This window comes from Schistocerca americana, chromosome 6, assembly GCF_021461395.2.
Source record: "Schistocerca americana isolate TAMUIC-IGC-003095 chromosome 6, iqSchAmer2.1, whole genome shotgun sequence".
In the NCBI taxonomy this organism is placed as follows: Eukaryota; Metazoa; Arthropoda; class Insecta; order Orthoptera; family Acrididae; genus Schistocerca; species Schistocerca americana.
Window position 1 is genome coordinate 72,698,562 of NC_060124.1, and position 11,677 is coordinate 72,710,238.

At 46.8% G+C, this 11,677-nt stretch overlaps 1 pseudogene; it reads left to right on the forward strand.

Annotated features, from left to right (window-relative positions):
* Positions 1-227: 227 nt before the first annotated feature.
* Positions 228-346, forward strand: LOC124620554 (annotated as a pseudogene).
* The last annotated feature ends 11,331 nt before the right edge of the window (positions 347-11,677 follow it).

The following is an 11,677-nucleotide window of genomic DNA, read 5'->3' on the forward strand; positions in this document are numbered from 1 at the left end:
CGCCTCACATTTTAACAATTTTTAGTGCCATTTTATATCCATTAGCGTGTTCCACTCATACTGAGCAACACATTATCAGTTGACAGGTTGGAACTGTCAGACCCAACGTGACTCTGAGTGCCACGGGTGTGCGAGAAGATGGAAAATTCCAGTTCTATACGTTGGCAGTGACGGAATAACGAGGGGCGCTGACAAATGAATTACATCCCACCGCTGCAAAATTAGTTGCCAACGGCCTTGCCGCAGTGGCAACACCGGTTCCCGTCAGATCACCGAAGTTAAGCGTTGTCGAGCTTGCCTAGCACTTTGATGGGTCACCGTCTGGGTTTGCCGAATGCTGTTGGCAAGCGGGGTGCACTCAGCCCTTGTGAGTTTAATTGAGGAGCTACTTGACTGATAAGTAGCGGCACCGGTCACGACTACGACCGGGAGAGCGGTTTGGTGACCACAAACCCTTCCGTATCAGCATCCGGTGACGCCTACAGCCTGAGGATGACGCGGCGGCCGGTCGGTACGGCTAGGCCTTCAAGGCCTGTTCGGACAGTGTTTGTTTGTTTATGTTTTTGAAAAATTAGTTACGTAGCAGCTACAGAAAGAAAAGTAGAAATTAGAACTAATTGACGGGTTCTTTCGAATCGGAAGCAGCAATACATGGTCCGCAGCTCGTGGCCGTGCGGTAGCGTTCTCGCTTCCCACGCCCGGGTTCCCGGGTTCGATTCCCGGCGGGGTCAGGGATTTGCTCTGCCTCGTGATGACTGGGTGTTGTGTGCTGTCCTTAGGTTAGTTAGGTTTAAGTAGTTCTAAGTTCTAGGGAACTGATGACCATAGAGGTTAAGTCCCATAGTGCTCAGAGCCATCTGAACCAGCAATACATGGGAAAAGAAAATTACAGAATAACTGCGGCAAATTATACTATCTGGCGAAGTGTCAAAACACTTAGTCGTGGACATTAATATACAGTGTGCTCGCCCTTTTCTCTTAAGGCGGCTTCATCTCTGCTCGGACACTTTTAAAGAGGTGTCTGAATGTCTGGGGAGGAATGGCAGACTATTCTTACTCCGGGGACGAAACCACAAAGTGTAGTGACGTCCTACTCCGGGATCTAGGCGAAATTGGCTTTTTAACTCATCCCAAAGGTGTCCCAATGAGGTCAGGTCTGGGCAGGCCATTACATTTCAGGATTGTCATTTTCCACAAACCATTGTCTCAAAAATGCTGATTTATGACTAGGTGAATTGTCTTGGTAATAAAGTAATCGTCTCTGTATTGTTCCATTACTGTACGCAGAAGCAATTCTATAAAATGTATTCATATCCTTATGCATTAAGCGTTTAAGTGGAATAAAGAGGTCACAATCCAACCACGAAAAATGCATTAACACCACTTCCTCCCTATTTCACTGCTGTCACTACACACGATGGCAGGCAACGTCCTCCAGGAATTCGCCAAACCCAGTCCCTTGTACTGGATTGCCACAGGATACAGCGTGATTCACCATTAGAAACCTATGGTTTCCACACCTACTACCCACTGGCGTTGCTCTTTGAACAACCTCTACTGTCGCTTATCACTGACTAGAGAAACACGTGGTGCGAGCTAACATCCCAAAGCTGTTCGGGCTCACATGCGGTTCCACTTCGTCGAAATGTCTTGGCTAAAACTCGTCTAGGGGTTGAACCGAACGTCTCGCATTACACGCCCTAAATTATACACTTGTGACCCTTTGGTAAAATTGTCTGGCTGATGGCAAGTTTGCTAAATACAAAGATAACATAACATACAATAACAGAAATAATAATATCGGTAACTAAATTAACTACCCGTAAATGATATAGGCCACACAGTTGCGATTTGGTTACAATAATGTTTATTCAGAAAGCAAACTAATAGCGAAAGTGGTCGTATTTAGAGTTAGTGTTACACTTTGGCACATTTCGATAATTCACAATCTCATCGCGAAATACAAGTTACCTACGCGAAAAGTTAGAGTTCACACCAGGGACGCGGCTGCTCGCCGCTCGGAGACTAAGTCCCGCGATACCACACAACGGGACATTTTCTAAGTCGTTTCACTTTGGTGTCTAGACCAGAACTGCCCTCTGCCCCTCTCCGACAGCGTTTCCTGTGCGCCGAACATCTTCGCTCAACTGACTAGCGCAGTTCCCTTTCTTGAAGCCGTCCATCTGATTGGCTACATTATTTTGCATTCTAACGTATTTAAATAATCAAAGCTTGACCACTGTTACGTTCTAAATAAAGTAACAATAATATCCATTGTTAAATTCTTTCACTAAAAACCAATACAATTTCCTTCTTAACTTTGAATGTCACGGCCAGTAGCCTTGCACCAATGTGCTTTCTGATAAATAAATAAAGAACAAAAGTAACTATTATGCACTAAGCTTTACAACAAATATTCTTTTACCTAATGATTCAATAAAGTGTCATGCTGTCAGCGATCAATGTGTTTTGTGTGGAGGAAATGATGATCTGATGCTTAACTGAAAATACTGATAATTTACATTTCCTATATCTTTTAAACAAATGAAGTTACAGAGTTGATATTTGCAACGTTTGTCATTTTAATGATGCGCTTGTATATGAATCGCCGATCGTTAAGATCGACCAAAGCGTACAGATTTTAGCATTCAGGTCTTTGTTACAAAATTTGTTAATTTCGCTTTAACAGTAAATCCTAAACTATTATACATATGATCAGTATTCAAGTTTTATTTGGATTACGGTGAAAATTTATGCAGGATGGTAGATAAAAATTACTGTGGCTTAATTCCCTGCATTACTACAGAATTAAACAGTTTCCATAAATGTTTCCCTTTACAGCCGATCTTAGGTCCACCATATTTAACACTGCTACTGGATGTCCAGAAAAGGGCTCCCTGATTTCAAAATTAAATATCTCGAAAACAAAGATCGATAGAGGAAAGCAGTAAACGGTATGTTTATTGTGAAAGCTGTAAGACGTTTATGCAGCAGTTTGAAATAATAGTTACAGAAGCTGCTAACAGATGGCGCTGTACGCTGTACAGCTCATATCAGCATACATAAGTGAAATAATCGTATGAAAACAACCTTTGCAAACAATCACATCACAATGTTTTCAAAATGTTCACCATTGGCACTACAGAGGTGGCGCAAACGAAGAATGAAATTCGCCATCACATTTCGTAGTGTCTCAACCGAAATGGATTCACATGCCACAGAGATCGCCGATTCAAGCTCGTCCAGCGTGGCGGGATGCTTCGGGTAGACCGTGTCTTTCACTGTGCCCCACAAAAAAAAGTGACAGGGAGTCAAATCCGGTGAATATGGAGGCCAATCCGTGCCTGCGCCAGTAAATTTGGGATATTCCAAAATAATGACTCGATTCCCGAAGTATTCCCCAAGAAAGCGAAACACTTGTTCGGTCCGATGTGGTCGGGCTCCATCTTGCATAAACCATTCAGTACCTGGTCGATCCTCTAACGCTTGCTGTGTGGCGACAAATTGTTCCAAAATTGCAACGTAACGTGCACCAGTGACCGTTTCTCGAATGAAAAAAGGGCCAATAATGCCTCTGCTGCATACTGCAGACCACACAGTAACTTTAGGAGAATACAGGGGTTTCGCTTCACACCAATATGGCTTTTCGGAACACCAAAATCGCCAGTTCTGCTTATTCACGTATCCATTCAGGTGGAAGTGTGCTTCATCTGTAAACCAGATGCAGCCAACATCAAATCCTTCACTATCAATCATTGTGAGCATCTGATTAGCAAAGGGAACCCTTTGTTGCACAGCTCGTACGGGTATGGCCTGGTGCGTTTGAATTTTGAATGGAAACATGTGTAGGCTCTTTCTCAGTATTTTCTGTGTGCTGGAACGCTTCAAACCAGTTTCAGATGCAATTCTACGGACGGATGACATTGGATTTCGCTGAATAATTCCAGAAACTATGGCGATATTATCAGGCGTAACTGCGGTTTGATTGCTTTGCATGCCCCAGTATATCATCAGTTACACTGCCTGTTCGTCGAAATTTTGCGAAGAGCGTACGAATGGTTTTCGCATCGGGTCCTTTTGTAACATTAAATCGTGCTTGGAAACTTCGTCTTGTTGCCGTAGGACTCTCTTCTAACCTGTGGTACTCTAGCACCAGAAAAACGCGTTGTTCAATGGAGTACATGGTTTTAATCTCTTCCTTCGGTACGCTAAACTCCTTTCACGTTTCAATAGTGGAACTGATCGCTCTGGGCTTCGGATCACTATTTATACTAGGCATTACGTATGGCGATTACAGCGCCATCTGTTAGCAGATTTTGTAACTATTATTTCAAACTGCTGTATAAACTTCTTACAGCTCTCACAATAAACATACCGTTTACTGCATTCCTCTATCGATCTTTGTTTTCGAGATATTTAGTTTTGAAATCAGTGAGTCCTTTTCTGGACACCCTGTACGTCCCCTTGGCCACAAGCAGCTTCTACTAGGTTTCCCTATGACGTAGGTTCTCGTCTGTCTCACTCGCACGCTACAGCGCTTAGGCCTCAATAGACAATGGACGCCTGTGAGTTGCCCCATCTCGTGGTGAATCTGCGCGCTTTGTGGCACACGGTCCTGGACGACGTTTCCTGAAGGCTGACTCTTTCGGCTATTTATTTAAATGAGTTCACAATGGTCGTTAACTGACAGTGACTTGCGAGGAGCTTCTTGACCATTTTACACCCTACTTTTCAAGTGCCTGTGTTAGCTGCGCACGTGGTAGCATTTTGGAACTAACGAGTGAGTCTTGCCGCTAATTTTAGGCAGTTTTTACAGTCCTCTCCTCAATGCTCAACGGACCCTCTCTGTCAGCAGATGTGATCTTACTTGTACTGGCTTAGCTGTGGTCGCTATTTCACGTTTCCCCTTCACAATCACATTACCAACAGTCTAGTTGGGCAGTTTAAGAGGGATTTTAATGCTTGGGATAGATTTGTCACTCAGGTGACATTGAAGTTACTCATCTCCTGACCTCCTCCTCCCTCCCCCCCCCCCCCTTGCCTTCTTTTGTACTGGCGACTTGCCTCTTGTGACATCTCTTGGTCTATTCAGCATTACTTAGGGGTATCTAGATACTTCTGATCAGATGGAATACATAAAGCAAACATGTACGGGTATAAGTGCATGAAAGTAAAAAACCACAATTAAACATAACCAGGCAGACTCAAGAGCATTTGGAGGTGAATGAAGCAGGTATTCCTGGGTGCACACATCGGGCAGCAGAACAAGTAGTCCACAGTTTGCACTTCTCCGCAGTCAGCGTAGATAGTGGCGATTAGAAATCTCCGTTTTTGGAGGCATTGTCTGAATATTCCGATTCCAGAATGAATGCGATTGAGATCACGTCATGTTGTCCACTTCTGTTGGTAGCCACGAGAGAGATTAGCCGTTGGTTGAGGGCAACGTGGATTGTTTACTGGTCGCACATTTCATATTTCAATTCTTGTTTTTGGTGGTGTCGTTTGATAGATGATGATCTTTACCATTAACTTTTTCCCGGACCTCAATCACTCGACTACTGATACACTATCGTGGAATAGGTGGCTAGGGTTTATGGCTGGATTTTGTCTCTCTACGCTGGCAGTAAGCTGACGGCGGGGAGTAATACGTGGCAGCTGGTACACTTTGGCGGATAGTGTAGGCCGCTGACATTACGTAGTAAGCCTGCAGGTCTAACTCAATGCCTTCTTGATCACTTTGGTGCTGGCAGACCTGTGCCACACAACAACGCACGTATTCTTCCATAGGAGTACCAGACTGATAATGCCATGGTTCTTAAAATTAAAGGCTCAGAGTCTCTTGAGATAACTTCCTGTGGACGCTGCTTCCGAATGGTTCAAATGGTTCAAATGGCTCTGAGCACTATGGGTCTTAACATCTGCGGTCATCAGTCCCCTAGAACTTAGAACTACTTAAACCTAACCAACCTAAGGACATCACACACATCCATTCCCGAGGCAGGATTCGAACCTGCGACCGTAGCGGTCACGCGGTTCCAGACTGAAGCGCCTAGAACTGCTCAGCCACAGTGGCCGGCCGCTACTTCCGATTTACTCTTTCAGCCTTGTGTTCTACCAACGCTGCTTGAATGTAACTATGACAGGCATATATTTGGAGGCATTCCCATGACTAATAATTAAAGACTTTCACCTTTACGAAATCCTTACACGCCTCTGAGTAAAATAAAACATGGCATAGTCAATGTTTCTGTGTATAGCGCAAGGTAATATTGTGGTACAGAGCAACGGTTGTACGTTTGGGGATATGGCATCGGAAAAAGTTATCAATGAATGCAACTTCAGTTCGAGCGGCATTTTGCTCGCGTAAATCTTGCACATCTGAAATACAACAACAGTTGATGGACTTTCAGCGAATTCCGGTGCAGTCAACGCTAGATACTGCTCCTTCAGACGATATGGGACACATTGTAAAATGTAAGCTTTCACGACCGGAAATGTCACAGTTGCATTCAATAAAATGTTCCGGGCTATTATGCCGTTGTCGAATGTATTTCAAATTCCAAAGTTTTGGCCCAGCCGAGAAGGAATCCATGAAAATGTCCTCCGGAGATAGGGATGAAAGGTTGGCTTTAAATGTGAAATACACTCCTGGAAATGGAAAAAAGAACACATTGACACCGGTGTGTCAGACCCACCATACTTGCTCCGGACACTGCGAGAGGGCTGTACAAGCAATGATCACACGCACGGCACAGCGGACACACCAGGAACCGCGGTGTTGGTCGTCGAATGGCGCTAGCTGCGCAGCATTTGTGCACCGCCGCCGTCAGTGTCAGCCAGTTTGCCGTGGCATACGGAGTTCCATCGCAGTCTTTAACACTGGTAGCATGCCGCGACAGCGTGGACGTGAACCGTATGTGCAGTTGACGGACTTTGAGCGAGGGCGTATAGTGGGCATGCGGGAGGCCGGGTGGACGTACCGCCGAATTGCTCAACACGTGGGGCGTGAGGTCTCCACAGTACATCGATGTTGTCGCCAGTGGTCGGCGGAAGGTGCACGTGCCCGTCGACCTGGGACCGGACCGCAGCGACGCACGGATGCACGCCAAGACCGTAGGATCCTACGCAGTGCCGTAGGGGACCGCACCGCCACTTCCCAGCAAATTAGGGACACTGTTGCTCCTGGGGTATCGGCGAGGACCATTCGCAACCGTCTCCATGAAGCTGGGCTACGGTCCCGCACACCGTTAGGCCGTCTTCCGCTCACGCCCCAACATCGTGCAGCCCGCCTCCAGTGGTGTCGCGACAGGCGTGAATGGAGGGACGAGTGGAGACGTGTCGTCTTCAGCGATGAGAGTCGCTTCTGCCTTGGTGCCAATGATGGTCGTATGCGTGTTTGGCGCCGTGCAGGTGAGCGCCACAATCAGGACTGCATACGACTGAGGCACACAGGGCCAACACCCGGCATCATGGTGTGGGGAGCGATCTCCTACACTGGCCGTACACCACTGGTGATCGTCGAGGGGACACTGAATAGTGCACGGTACATCCAAACCGTCATCGAACCCATCGTTCTACCATTCCTAGACCGGCAAGGGAACTTGCTGTTCCAACAGGACAATGCACGTCCGCATGTATCCCGTCTCACCCAACGTGCTCTAGAAGGTGTAAGTCAACTACCCTGGCCAGCAAGATCTCCGGATCTGCCCCCCATTGAGCATGTTTGGGACTGGATGAAGCGTCGTCTCACGCGGTCTGCACGTCCAGCACGAACGCTGGTCCAACTGAGGCGCCAGGTGGAAATGGCGTGGCAAGCCGTTCCACAGGACTACATCCAGCATCTGTACGATCGTCTCCATGGGAGAATAGCAGCCTGCATTGCTGCGAAAGGTGGATATACACTGTACTAGTGCCGACATTGTGCATGCTCTGTTGCCTGTGTCTATGTGCCTGTGGTTCTGTCAGTGTGATCATGTGATGTATCTGACCCCAGGAATGTGTCAATTAAGTTTCCCCTTCCTGGGACAATGAATTCACGGTGTTCTTATTTCAATTTCCAGGAGTGTACATTCGACTGCGGCATAATAGCCCGGGACATTGTATTAACTGTGGTATGGGACACAGCCTACATAGAAGAGCGCCGAGTTGCTTATGACTCGAGAGCAACGTGGCAAAGAAGGGTGCGCTGGACGAGGACTACATTATGCGTCTGCACTATGTCACACAAACAGCTCCATACATCAAACGTATATAAACACTGCTAAACGAAAACGTTATGACCACTGCCTACTGCGACGTTAGGTGCAGCCTGGTGGCACGTGAAGCGGTACAAAAGTATGTAAGTGGAGCAGACACGGATGGGGGTCATCCTAGCGAAGCTATCGGCTGCAAATGGTGAAATTCATTGAGATAAGCAACTTTGTCAAAGGACAGATTATTATTACGTAATGTTGTGAATGAGTATATCGAAAACGGCGAATCTGGTCTAATGTTCACGTGGTACTCTCGTGAGCATCTACGGATAGAGGTAGAAGGACAGTGAAACTACCACTAGGCGCTAAATGTTTGGAGTCCACGACTCTTCACAGAACGTGGAGTTCGGAGGCTTGCCTGCTCTGTGCAGCAGGATAATGGTGATCTGTGGCACATCTGCCGAAAGAGCACAATGCTGGTGTACGCACAGGTGCAAATGACTCTAAGCACTATAGGACTGAACATCTGAGGTCATCAGTCCCTCAGGCTTAGAACTACTTAAAGGTAACTAAACTAACGACATCACACACATCCATGTGCTAAGCAGGATTCGAACCTGCGACCGTAGCAGCAGCGCGGTTCCGGACTGAAGCTCCTAGAACCACACGTCAACAGCGGCCGGCCACTCACAAGTGCTTCGGAGAACAGCGTTCATCGTACATTGTTGAACATGTAACTCCGCAGCATACCACCCCTACATGTTCACATATTGACCCAACAACCTCGTCAGTTACGATTTCAGTAGGACCATCGACTTTCGACCCTTCCTCAGTGGAAACCTGTTGGCTCTTCGGGTGACTCACATTTATGCAGCATTAGGTCGCTGGCCGTCTCGACAAACGCCGTCATCGAGGTGAACGGCGGCTCGAAACGTGCAGCGCGCCACGGACGTAGGCTGGTGGGAGTAGTATCATGCTATGCGAGACGTTCTTCTGCGCTTGCTTGGGACCTGTAGTAGTAATCGAACGCGCTGATAGCTGCAAAGCACCTACATGCCTTCATATTTAATGCCTTCCCCGACAGTGATGTCATGTCACCTTGCAGCAGTGTAATAATCCATATCTAGTAGCCAGAACCGTGCTACAGCAGTTTGAGGAACATTGTAGTGAGCTCACGTTTATCTCTCGGCGACTATATTCGCCTGACGTAAATCCTATGGAACCCACCTGGGCCGCTATCGGGCACCATCACCGCCTACGCAAATCAACAGCGCGTTATTGACGTGAATTACATGACTTTTGGGTAGACGCCTAATGCCACGTATCTCCACAAACCTACTAAGAAGCTGTCGAATCCCTGATACGCAGAATCAGTTACGTATTTCGTTCCAAAGAAGGATAAACAAGCAGGTAGTCCTAAGGTGTTATCTCAACAATGTAAGTATATACATGGTTCCACTGGGTTTAGGGCTATACCAATTGTTAATGTGTCAGGATTGGCGAGGAAGGGAAAGCAGTAGGCACCCATTGAGGTGATGAAGTTAAACATTTTATGATAGACATGATGGTTTATTTCAGTAAAAAGTGGTTGAAGGCAGGCCTAGAGAAGCCGCCGAAACTGAATGGGCTGCTGCCCAGGAGAGCAGGAGAAGAGAGCGTCTAACCGGGTCGGAAGCTGCCAACAGAAGAGACCCGGCGGCTGGCCGCGACTGCACCCCACACGTGACCACCTCCAAACCTCCCTATTGGACAGCCAAATTGTAGATGCACAGTTCGGTAGCGTTACCTCGTCAGCAACACGTGAGTTTCGAAGTGGTTCTGTCCGGTATAATGCAACGTGACTTACGAGCTGAAACTGGCCGCCAGGCAGAAGCCACTGGCGAACGTCAATTGAAATATAAAAAATTAAATTTTTATAATATTACAGACATTCAATAACAGCCCCCGCTGTACACAATGCTTTAAGGACAGATCTCTGCCAGTGAACATTGAACTATACTGACATGCACCATGTTCGTAGTCAGAGTCAGAGGTGACTTTCGCTCTGCGAACAGGATTTATCGATCACTGAGAGAGAAATGGATTTAAGTATTAGATTTGGGAATTTTGTGAAAGGAGAGATAATACATGTGAAGTTCAGTTTTTGTAATTATTGGATTATTGTTATATGATTCCAGAGAAAGCTTATTTTTTAAGTTTCATTAAATGATACGAAGTCTAAGCAACTGAAACTGCTAATGAGTTCTTTTAAACCAGAGTAATGGTCCACATTACAAGAGTCAATTATTTTCTGATATTTAAAAGGCACTTTGCTTGTGGTCTTGCGGTAGCGTTCTCGCTTCCCGCGCACGAGATCCCGGGTTCGATTCTAGGCGGGGTCAGGGATTGTCCTTGCCTCGAGATGACTGGGTGTTGCGTCGTCTTCACCATCATCATTCATCCCCATTACGGTCGGAGGAAGGCAATGGCAAACCACCTCCGCTAGGGCCTCGCCTAGTCAGCGGTGTGGCGCTCCCGCATCGTCCCATACGCTCCTCGGAGTATGGGACCTCATTATCATGAAAAAATTATGAACCAAGAATGATAGCAATGGTTTTAGAGTACGCACTGCACCTCTGCATACCTCTGTAGTTAGAATTTGTAGCTCTATTATGTAGAGGCTCCGTAGCTAGGAGAGCAGTTTGGACCAAGGTAAGACAAACTGTTTAGAGAACAGACTCTTTCTTTGATTAAATTTCACAGCCACCAACCTTATTTTCAATCTGAAAAAATGGTTCAAATGGCTCTGAGCACTATGGGACTTAACTTCTGATGTCATCAGTCCCCTAGAACTTAGAACTACTTAAACCTAACTAACCTAAGGACATCACACACATCCATGCCCGCGGAAGGATTCGAACCTGCGACCGTGGCGCCCTACAGTCTGGAATAGACTGTAGGGCCTAGGACCGCTCGTCCACTCCGGCCGGCGTTTCCAAACTAATCAGTTTTCTTTTATCAAACTTCACAGTCAGGTTTTCTAATTAGAATAAGTTTCAGACAGGGCGCGATTTTCTTAAGATTCTCGGAGCTACATTTATCTCTGCATCCTCGTAGTTGAAATTTCTAACATACAGTCAGCGTCAAGCTGCCTACAGATTCAGATTCACTACCATCCACATAAAACAAATCGAAACAGATACCTTTCAAACTTCCTTCCTTAACTCCCTGTTTATGCGGAAAACGTCTGACGCACTTCACAGGTAACCTGACTGCACTCGCGTGATGCTGGGTCGTCCTGCCTTAGCCGAGGCGCCGGCACAGCAGCGGCGAAGAGAGAGCCATCGATTCTGGTCGAATAGACTCCCCCTGGTCCCAGCAAGCCTGCGCCCCAGTTTTTCACCGCCGCTCCAACAGGTTTTCATCCCGCCGATCAGTGCGATGGCGGGCGCCGCTAATCCAATCCCGCGCCACAAACTAACGACGTCTGCCGCAGCTCGCTAAAT